Genomic DNA, 11,515 nt, shown 5'->3' with positions numbered 1-11,515 from the left:
TTCCATATTCATACTATCTTCAGTAAGTACTTCAAAATTTGTAGTAAGTATATGTCACATTTCCCTAATTTCATTGAATTAATTTTTTATTTTTTTTATTTTGAGGGATGTTTTTGTGATTTTTTTTTTGTTTTGTTTTTGCATGTATTCCAGGAAGAAAATTTTAATGTTATTCATGAGGCCAGTTTTGTCAAAAAAGTACAATATAGATTAAAAATAAATTTCTTTCAACCCTTTTTATGTTTGTCCTTATTTATTTGTTATTTTTAGAAAATCTCATTTTTTTACTGGACTCTGATTTAGAGATAGAAGCTCTGAGAGGACAGCCTATATACATCTCTTGGCAGTCTATTTCTGTTTTTTTCCTTTGGCCTCCTTTATTCTCTTAGCCAAAAGTTTAGCATATTCTGTGGCCTCTTCCTTATTTTTCGTAGTTAAGTTGCTTCTTCAGAGCAATATGCCAACATTTGTGCTGCAGGACACGTGGAATAATAGGATGATGAATCTCAGGTCCTAAATTTATTACCCTCTTTGTGTAGGGGCTTTCTCACAACATATTAACAGACAATATATTCTCTAGAGAGATGGAAAAGTTGGTGGATTCTGCTAGATCTTTTGGGTCCCAGACCACAAGGCACAGTAATATCAGTGAGGCCAGGAATATGTTTTGCTCCTCATTTTACAATGACCAACTTGAGAACACTTCCACAATGCGACACCGAAGAGATTTGTACTTTTTCCCTCCAGTGCTTCTTGGCTATAACAGGAATGCCCCTTACTCAGCAGCGAGTGACATGGCCATAGGTCAAGACATTGCGATTCATGGGGAACCCTAGTTTGCCATTCCCACTACTGACTGGAAACACACAACCCTTCTGTTCTTCACCCAGAACATCAGCAGCAACTTCTGCAGCCATATGCTTCTCATAAAAGGTATGAAGTTTGTGTTCATCATTCACTTCAATGCATTTCTGGCAGCCAGTGGCTGGGAAAGAGATCTTCAGCTTCATCCTGAAGCAGGCAACCACCACCAAAATGACACACACACACACACACACACACACACACACACACACAAAGAATGATTTCAATTCTTCTTGATTAGCCCCCTCTCCTAGTTTAAAATAGCATCATCTCTCATGTATACTAATACCAGAGGCCTAGCTGGTCTCCTCACTTACACTTGTGCCCTCATTGAAAACAAAGATGTCAGAGTGATTTTTAAACATGAAATCTGACTCTCCCGTTCATCCTGCTTATAACTCTTTCCAAACTCATCTCTTAAGATTCTCCAGATGATTTGAACACAGATCCCTTATAAAAGGAGTCCGTGTGTAGATGCTTTCCCTTTGTTGCACAGTTTTCTTGATCACTCTGCATTTCCTCATCCCTCTCTCCCCTTTGCCTCTAAAATTACTGTGTCCTCAGCCAAGATTAGTTTCTATGTCCTATGTTTTTCTAGCACTTGAAGTTTTTCTCTGTAGCCTAATCACAATTTTTAATATTTAATTATCTACATGACTATTTGTTTTATTCGGTCAATACAAAAGGACTTCAAGTTCCATATCCAATTTTGGAAGAGTGATATTAACATCTCATGGTTAATAACACCGAAATATTTGAATGAATAAATTTAAATCTTCTAGGATTCTTATTTAACTTAATAGTAGCATTAAGGTGACCAGACGTCCCGCTTTTGGCGGGACAGTCCCGATTTTTAACAATTTGTCCCGCGGCGTTTTAAAAAGTCCCGATCTTTCAAAAAATTGGGACTTTTTAAAAGCGCTGCGGGACGTGGGACAAATTGTTAAAAATCGGGACTGTCCCGCCAAAAGTGGGACGTCTGGTCACCTTAATAAACTCAGAGTGTTCAGCAGTTAGTGATAGTTTTGATGAGTTTTAAGATTTTCCTCCCACCTAAACCTTTTTTAATTTTGTTACTTTCAAAGTTCCCATAGGGCTGTGAAAGGTGGCAAGAGGAACAAGAAGTATTTTGACATCCTAAATATACTGAAGAGCTTTATCCTATGTTTACCACACACTGTGTTTCCTTTGCTTTTCCAAATTTGATTCATGTTTCATGCTCACTCAGGGTAAACTACCGAATCTTTTTCTCATCTTTATCGAACCTTTGCTTAGGCCCCTTCATTCTGTGACACCAGCCCTGGGTAAGTCATCTCCCTGTGAACTCCCGCCAGCTCTGGATCTATTTCTTACCAGTATCTTGATACACGCAAAAAGTTGACAATTTCTTAGCTGCAATAAAATTATTATTTTTTTATAAAGCATACAGGTAATATGCTGTATAAAAAGAGAGACGGATGCTATTTTATTTTCTGTCTATATAGTGAAATACAGATGAAATAGTAAAGGGTTATTAACATGCTATCTCTAAATTAACATAAATGTTTGATTTACTATTAGTTGAAAACAAACTCAATTTTGTTAAGATTAAATACTAAAAAAAGCATCACATAACTTTAATGATATATATGCAGAAGACTATGCAGTTTTATGTGACCAAGATGTTCAATTACTATTTTGCGTTATTAGTCATTTTTTTGTGCTGTTTCAGTATCTGCTGTAACCACAGATTGTTGTTGGTTGCCCTTAAATCATTTGTTTGTAAATGAGAGACAATGCTTACAGAGGCACTTCTCTAGTCATTTTAATTAAAGTATGAACTTGCAGGGTTAATTTTCTGTAAAATATTTAGTTTTAGCTTATTTTTAGTTTTCCATCAGTCTCAACTGCTGGGGATTAGATTGAACATTGTCTGAACTGGTGCCCGGTTCTTCCAAAGTCATTTTTGCAAAGAATTACAGCAAAGATATACATGGCCTTGGGCGAGTCATTTAGCTTCTCTCTACTCTTTTTCTTTTTTTGGTTATAAAATGGGGATTAATGACCTTTCTATACCTACCTATCAGAAGTGCTTTACATAAAATTAGATAATAGACTTGAAAGTACATGGGAAGTAAAAGTGTTGTAATAAAGCATGGTAATTTATTATGAGGAATCCAAGTAGAAAAATGAGTGTATAAAGGCTTTTAAAAGCAGATTTGTGTGTGTGTGACTAATTGCATTTAAGGATCAATTTTATATAGAGTGATTAAAAATATCTATTTGAGAATATAAGGAAAAACCATTTTCTATTTCTATTGTAAAAATGTTGAATACCTAGTGGATATGGATTTTTAAAAGTTATAGTTTAAAGTGAATTTCCATAACTTTATATTTTTATATTAGAAAAGAATTTTATTCATATGCCAGACTAGAAATGTATGTGACTTACAGAGGGACAGACTTTTGGTGGAGAAAACCATTAGGTAGCCATCCTATATAATAAAAGGCTATTATGCAAATTGAACAAATGGAGGAATGAATGGTCACTAGGACATGCATCAACTCCCTGCCTCCCCTGGGGGGCAGATGCTCAACACAGGAGCTGCCCCCTGGTGGTCAGTGTGCTCCCACAGGGGGAGCTCTGCTCAGCCAGAAGCTGGGCTCATGGCTAGTGAGCACATCGGCGGTTGCAGGAGCCTCTCACATCTCTGCAGGAGCACTAAGAATGTTCTCTGAGGGCTCCCAGACTGCCAGAGGGTGCAGGCCGGGAGCCCTCCCCCACAACCCCCCGAGTTTAACAATTTCATGCACCAGGCCTCTAGTTCTCTATAACAGAGAAAGAAAGAAAAGAGAGAGAGATCTGACAAACTGCTCCTAAAAAAGAAAACTCAACTCCCAAGATCAATTCATAGGAAACATTCATTGGTAGGAGGGAAGCATCCGATTTTTTTTAACAATAATGCTGCCACGCTACCATATGGCTTTTGTTTCTTTATTCTTTTGCAATGTACAGGAAAAGGAGAAGGCAGAGAAAAGCAAAGTAATTCTAAGGACAAATGTGATCTTCACCAAAGAGATTGTAAACATTTAATGGTCTTCTTTTTCAAATCAAGATCAAAGGTTGACTTGAAGCCTGTAGCAAATACTTTTAAGACCAAGTTCACTGGATACACTGAAGCGTACTGGACTCATTATACTAGTAGAGGCTCACTTAATGAAAGTTAGGGTGAGTTAAATCCACTGTAGCCTGGGAGAAAACCAAGGTTAAGTTAAGCAATAAATGATAGTAATTAAAGATAATGAAATGGAAACACAATTATATATAGGTATGTATACACAGTGTAAAGCCAAATTCTGTAGAATTTAAGTATGATGTTCTTTTTTACTAATTTTCATTTGTTTTCTTAAGGAGTTCAACTTAAAAAAAACATATATATATATATATATATATACATACATACATATACATATATATGTGTGTGTGTGTGTGTGTATATATATATAATTGATCTCAGAGAAGAAGGGAGAGGGAGAGAGAGATAGAAAACACAATGATGAGAGAGAAACATTGATTGGCTGCTTCCTGCACACCTTTTACTGGGGCTTGAGCTAGCAACCTGAGCATGTGCCCTGACGGGGAACCTACTTGCGACCTCCTGGTTCATAGATTTACACTCAACCCATGAGCCACACTGCCCAGGCTAGGAGTTCAACTTTTATTAAATAAGCATGGAGACAATGATACTTTTATATTTGATTAAACATACTTTGAGGAAGTAGTTCAGTTCTTTCTCTGAGGCATAAGTTGACTCAAGCCTGTGGTTGGCTGCCTGTTTGGAATGCTATGGTCTTTCTTATCATATAACAGGAAGCCCAGAGAGTGGATGCAATGGACAACTTTACCAAGACAGGAGTGATCACATGGAGATTTAGAAAGAGTGGACATATACTACTAATACATGTAACTCCAATAATAGAACTCTGAAGTCTTCTTTAGACACTTATTTTGGTATATTTATTTTTTATCTGTCTTTTCTTTTTTAATGTCATTGCCCGTTTCATTAGACCAACTAACATTACTGAACTTGATTTAAAATAATTTCTTAGAATCTGTTTTATTTTTCTGAAAAATGTCTCTAATTTTGTTTTTGTATGCCTTATTTTTATACATGAAGTTTGTGTTCACTATAAATACCATCAAACAAAAAAAATAACTATAATATATAATCGAGAATCTTATATGATTAATATGTGTGTGCTTATTTCCTGCAACTTTGAAAGTTAATTTCTAGAGAGCAGAGGCCATAATTTACATATTTCTTTTATTAAAATAAACAATGTGCACTGAAGACTCTATTTGCAAAGCAAATGAAACAAATATTAAAAAGCCTTCAGATATTATGTATTGAATAAAATATGCTTTAGAGGCAAAATACAAGGGATTTCTGACTTTGTTTTTAGTCATTTGATATAGGAATGGAGCATCTTTTGTATATGCCAATTATTGTTGGATTCCTAAAAGCTGACATTTTAAGTTTGATACATATAGATATATACTATGAATTACTACACAGTTTATAAGTGATGCAAAATATATGGATGAACACTTTTTAAATATATTTTATATTCATTGAAAATATTTGGTTGTGGTTACATTTATTAATTTTTATTGAGATATTTTATATCAGTGAGACAGGTTATGATTACGAATCATTATGATTTGGGAAAATTTTCAGGTTATGTTGCCATCCCATTTAGAAAATAGAAAGCAAAAGAAGGAATCATGATGCATAGCAAAGACAGAACATTCTAAAATTTGAAAAAGTAAAAAAGTGTTAGGATGAATATTTTTAACCATATATAATTGAAAATTTCTCATATGACAAGTTTGCAAAATTATTTCTGACACAATTTTTCTTTAACATTACTAAATTTTTTACTCCTTTATTTCTTTTTGCTAAAACATACTTAATTTTCAATAAGAATTATGATACATTTTAAATCTTTTTTTGTTGTTGTTGATTTTGGAGAAATTTCTCCTCCTTGAGCTTTTTACTGACATCATTGATAATCACTAAGGATAAAGTTTACAAATTTCAGTCTAACTTTTGAGTTATGAACATAGGTTTGTAACTGAGCTAACTTATGACCAAAGAAAAAAAATAGGTATGAGATTTGTGAAATAAATTAACTGGGAGCCAAAATTCAGCCTTCTAAACTAATTTTATTTGCACCTCAGCTTGGACTTAAGCTATTAGCACAGCAGGAAAAAGCAATGGTTATGCACCAGGCCACCAGCACTTCCATGCATAAGATTTTGCAGAATGACAGAAATAATAAATGTAATTAAAACAGCATGTAGCCAAGAAAAAATAATTAGTATACAAGTCTGATGGCTCTGGGTGGCCCATGACATGACAAAACATTTTAAAGAATTTTAATAATATCCTAAACTACTTCAGTTTCCAAATAAGAGCTCATGTATTATAGTTGATAAATGAAAGTTTTTAATAACTATTTACAAACTTTAGACTTAAGGTGTTCCAATTTTAGTACTTCAGTTTTAGTACTTCAATTTTAGTAAGTTCAGGTTTTTTTAACTAACTCTTTAAATGACCTAAAATTACTTTATTATTTTCAGGAGGAAGGAGTCATATATAATAAATGCCCTTTGGTCATAAAATTATAAAAGTTAGTTCAGACTTTGGGGAGTTGTTACTAAGAAATTTGAAAGCCTATTTTTAAAATAATTCCAAATTCTAAAAATATTCATTTGTAATTATACAAACTATAATTTTAAAAAATTGATTTGAGAAAGGGAGAAAAAAATCAAAATTTCCTCAAGAAAGATTGTTTGGGGAAATTAAGTCAAGTACCACTAATAACAATGCTAATTCTTTTTTAAAAATATATTTTATTGAATTTTTAAAGAAAGGAACCTCCTGCATACCCCCTACTGGGGATGTGCCATGTCCTTGACTGGAATCGAACCTGGAACCTTTCAGTCCGCATGCTGATGCTCTATCCACTGAGCAACACCCGTTTCAGCAACAATGCTAATTCTTTAAAATCATGGAAATGTAGTAATATCATGAAACTGCAGCTTATTCTGGAAAGCACAAGTCCTTAAAGATAGAAGAGATGCAAATGTTATTGACAATTCTTTCCACATCTTAATTTTTTTTTTTTAAAAAAAAACTAATGTTTAAAGTTAATTTTAAAGACATATATTTACAATGTAGGATATATTTTATTCTCTAACTTAAATATCAATACAAACTCCAAACAGTTTTTTTTATTATTTAATTTCCCCCCCTTATTATCTATTTTTTTTTTTCATTTCTCTTTTTACAAGAAAATTAAAATGACTTCTAGCCATTTTCTTTGGCACAGTTTTTAAGTCTCAAAAATTGCAATTAGAAAATAAGGCCATGTAAATTGTGAATATGAAAAAATGTGCCATGGTAGATAGTATTTGATCTGTTTTAAAGTATGAGTAAATAGAGAAAATGCAAAGCAGAAGGAGAATTTGTCAAGTGCTTGACTAAGGGGTTGGGGAAGATAAAAGAAAGCTTAAGATTTGGGCCTTGGATGTCTAAAATAATAACATTTCTAGTGATAGATGTATATATAGGACATTTTATTTATTGAGAAAATAACAGAATTAAGATTTTGAGGTTGAAGCAAACATGAGGCATTGAAGGTGAAATGTTAATAGGTATTTGACTATAAAAGAATGTACAAATTGAAGCTCTCAGCAATGGCAGTTGATTGTTTAAAGGTATTATTTATATTCTTCTAAACAAAACAATAGAACTGTTTCACTTGGAACAGAATGGCCAACTTAATATTTACAAATAAAATGTAATATTTAATTCATAATGTTTATTTGTAATTATGTCAATTGTAATTGTTGAAATATGTGTAATCTTAAGGTAAGTAAAATCCAAATTTTCTAAAAAACGATGTTGGAAAACAAGTTAAAGATCACAGAAAATGAGCTCCAAGGAGCGCAACATGGACCTATGTCACTGGTTCTTCCCAAATTGTACGAAGCATGTAGGAAACATGGTAGGTTCTGCTCTCAGAATGTAGTTGCATATCATGCCAGCTTTAAACAATGAATGCTGTAAAACCTGTTGTGGAGTCCTGCCCTCTACCACTTCACAGTCTAATGAGAGAGATTGGCATGCTGCTTTACAGTCACATTGTTTTTTAATTAAAAATTTTGGTAGCCAAAACCGGTTTGGCTCAGTGGATAGAGCATTGGTCTACAGACTGAAGGGTCCCAGGTTCAATTCCAGTCAAGGGCATGTACTTTGGTTGCGGGCACATCTCGATAAGGGTGTGCAGGAGGCAGCTGGATGTTTCTCTCTTATCGATGTTTCTAGCTCTCTATCCCTCTCCTTTCCTCTCTGTAAAAAATCAATAAAATATATATATTTTAAAATCTTGGTAGTCTCAGGATCCAATGTAACTCATGCATGCATGGTTTTAGCTCACAAGGTTCTGCCTTATATTTGGCAACATAATTTATTGCATTTTATTCTATGCTTGTATTTAGTTTATGTGAGAGAGGCTTTCTTCAGGCTGTATTTGACAGGAGACATTTTTTTGTGTGATTGTATTCCTTTATAGTAAATAATAAAATGACTATTTGTGGCTTTTAGTAGTTTTCCCTTATGAATCATTCTCTTAGTGTGTGCTTGCTACCAAGGATTTCCGACTTTGAGTAATGAGGTTATTGTTTATTACACGGTTTCTTGTTATTTAACCTTGAAATTTAGTCAATATCTGTAAGAACAGAAACAGGCAAAGTAGGGGAATTAGTCTGCATGAGCACAGGTACCAAAGCACCTAAATAACATGTTATTACTGTGTCTTGTTGGAACCAGTCATTTATTGTAAGTAGAGGTTTTTAAAGGAAACAAATTATCAGTGGCTAATGGTCTATTTGGCAGAGCTCATTGGCCAGCTTTATTTTGGCCATTCTTGATTAGGATGTTGTCCATAAAAAGCCAAGGGAGTCTTAATTGATTGTTACTAACAGTCTGCAACAATCTGTGTGTAATAATGAATAAAACTGGATCAGGAGGATGTTTTGAAAAAATATGAGCTAAAGAGAATTAGAGTTGTCAACTCTTCAACTATGTACTGGATAAATGTGATCTAAACAGCACTTGAGGCTCTATATTTCTTATTTCAACTCTATTTCTCAAATGTCTTGGGAAAAAAGGAAACTGGCTTTTAAAATGAGAGCCCTAAGAACGTATTTAGGATATTAATAGCTACATGGCAAATATAAAGGGTAGAACAAACTGGAGTTCATCAATTGATCAATTATATACTTGATAAAACTTCAAACATGCTTTTTAGAATCTATGGCTTTACTGAGCTATCTACATGTTACAATAACTTAACAAGTAAGAAGAAACATCTAGACATGTGGACAGTACAGTTACAAGTACTTCTGAATATAGATACAGACATTGTATTAAGATTAATATTTGGCTCTAAAACTAGTCTCCTTAACTCTGACTGACAAAAGTGCTCATTCACCAAAATGCTAATATGCCCTAAATTTTTGAGAAAAGGAAAGGAGAGGAAAGAAAAGGACAGGGCAGGAAAGGAAAGAAAAAGGAGGGAGAGGGGTAAAAAGACTAGAGTCATCTTTTTAAAAATAGTGTAGTACCTTGGTATGAAATAGAGAGCAAAAATCATAAATACTTCAACATGCTGTTTATCTTATTAGCAGAGTTTTCCTGTTATACAAAACACCTAAAACAACAGGGAATAAGAGATTAGATATAATTTTCTCAGTTTGGCTAACCACTGGTAAAAATCCATTAAATAATTTCTCATCAGACTGTGAATAAGAAGGGATGGGTATTAATGTTACTCCACCAGGTAGGAAACTTTGACTTAGAAATAAAATACCCATTAATTATTGGCAAAAATCCAACAAAACCCTTCACATGAAAATGAATGACTTTGTTTCAAGTAGCAAATGTCAAAAGTGCAGGTTGGTATATACCATGTTTCTATATTTGCTTCTAATTAAAGATGCAGATGATTTAGTAAGCTCAAAGAAAATTATAACAAATGCGTTCCTACTTATCTAATTAATTTAATCTATAAGGAAAATGATAGAAAAATATAAGGACACTAAGTAAGCAAATAGACCTTTCTCAAAGTAAAGAGAAATCCAATTGAGCATGTTGACCTCTTTTCTTTGTAAATCCAATTGCTACTTTTAAAACGCTACGCTACTATCATTTGTTCATTAGTTCTTAAATAATTTCCTTGACTTAGATAAATTTAAATATTGATGTTAACATTTTAATATTCTTATTTCTTTATTTTCCATTTTAATTTCAGTTAATATAAACATTTTTATATATTGAATGGTACCCTACATATGGATAAATATAACCCTAGGAATCTAATTTATTTGTAAAATTATAATAATATGAAATTAATAAATTTTATTTTTAAAACTCTCAGATCAAAACTCTCAACCCAAATGACATCAACATTATAAGAGCTGTATATGACAAAACTATAGTCAACATCAGACTCAATGGGCAAAAAACTAAAACCATTTCATCTAAGAACAGAAACAAGACCGGGATTGCCCACTTTCACTACTCCTGTTTGACATAGTATCTTATTGCTAGCCATAGCAATTAGACAAGAAGAAGGTATAAAAGGTACCCAAATTGGAAAAGAAGATATAAAATTGTCATTATTCACAGATGACATGATACTGTACATAGAAAACCCTAAAGACTCCATCAAAAAATTATTAGACTTGGCCAAAACTGGTTTGGCTCAGTAGATAGAGTATCAGCCTGCGGACTGAAAGGTCCCAGGTTCGATTTCAGTCAAGGGCATATACCTTGTTGCGGAAACATCCCCAGTGGGGCATGTGCAAGAGGCAGCTGATCGATGTTTCTCTCTCATTGATGTTTCTAACTCTCTATCCCTCTCTCTTCCTCTCTGTGAAAAATCAATAAAATATATATTTTTTAAAAATTATTAGACTTAATAAATGAATTCAGCAATGTAGCAGAATACAAAATTAACTCTAAGAAACCTATGGCATTTTTATACACCTATAGTGAACTTACAAAAAGAGATATTTTAAAAATCCTATTTACCATCACACCAAAATAAATAAATAAATAAATAAATAAGATACCTAGGAATAAACTTAACTAAGGAGGTACTTGAAAATTATAGGACACTGAAAAAAGAGATAGAGGAAGACATAAACAGAAGAAAATACCGTGTTCATGAATCAACATCATTAAAAATGTCCAAAGCAATCTATAGATTCAATGCACTCTCCATTAAAATACCAATGGCATATTTTACAGATGTAGAAAGAACTCTCCAAAAACTCATCTGGAATAAAAAAAGACCCTGAATAGCCTCCAAAATCCTGAGAAAGAAGAACAAAGTAGGAGGGATCTCAATACCAGATATCAAGCTGTATTACAAAGCCACTGTTCTCAAAACTGCCTGGCACTGGCACGAGAACAGACATATAGACCAATGGAATATAAGAGAGAACCCAGAAATCGACTCAAACTACTATGCTCAATTAATATTTGAGCAAGAACATACAATGGAGTCAAGACAGTCTCTTCAATAAATGGTGTTGGGA

General features: G+C 33.3%; 1 pseudogene across 1 annotated transcript; it reads right to left on the bottom strand.

The window, feature by feature from the left end:
* Nucleotides 1–348: 348 nt before the first annotated feature.
* Nucleotides 349–1,010, bottom strand: LOC311625865 (small ribosomal subunit protein eS6-like; annotated as a pseudogene). The gene has a single exon. The product of its transcript is annotated as a small ribosomal subunit protein eS6-like (transcript).
* Nucleotides 1,011–11,515: the final 10,505 nt, after the last annotated feature.

The sequence above is a fragment of the Pipistrellus hanaki genome, assembly GCF_964339955.1.
Source record: "Pipistrellus hanaki genome assembly, chromosome: 7".
In the NCBI taxonomy this organism is placed as follows: domain Eukaryota; kingdom Metazoa; phylum Chordata; class Mammalia; order Chiroptera; family Vespertilionidae; genus Pipistrellus; species Pipistrellus hanaki.
This window is presented reverse-complemented; position numbering and strand designations above follow the sequence as displayed.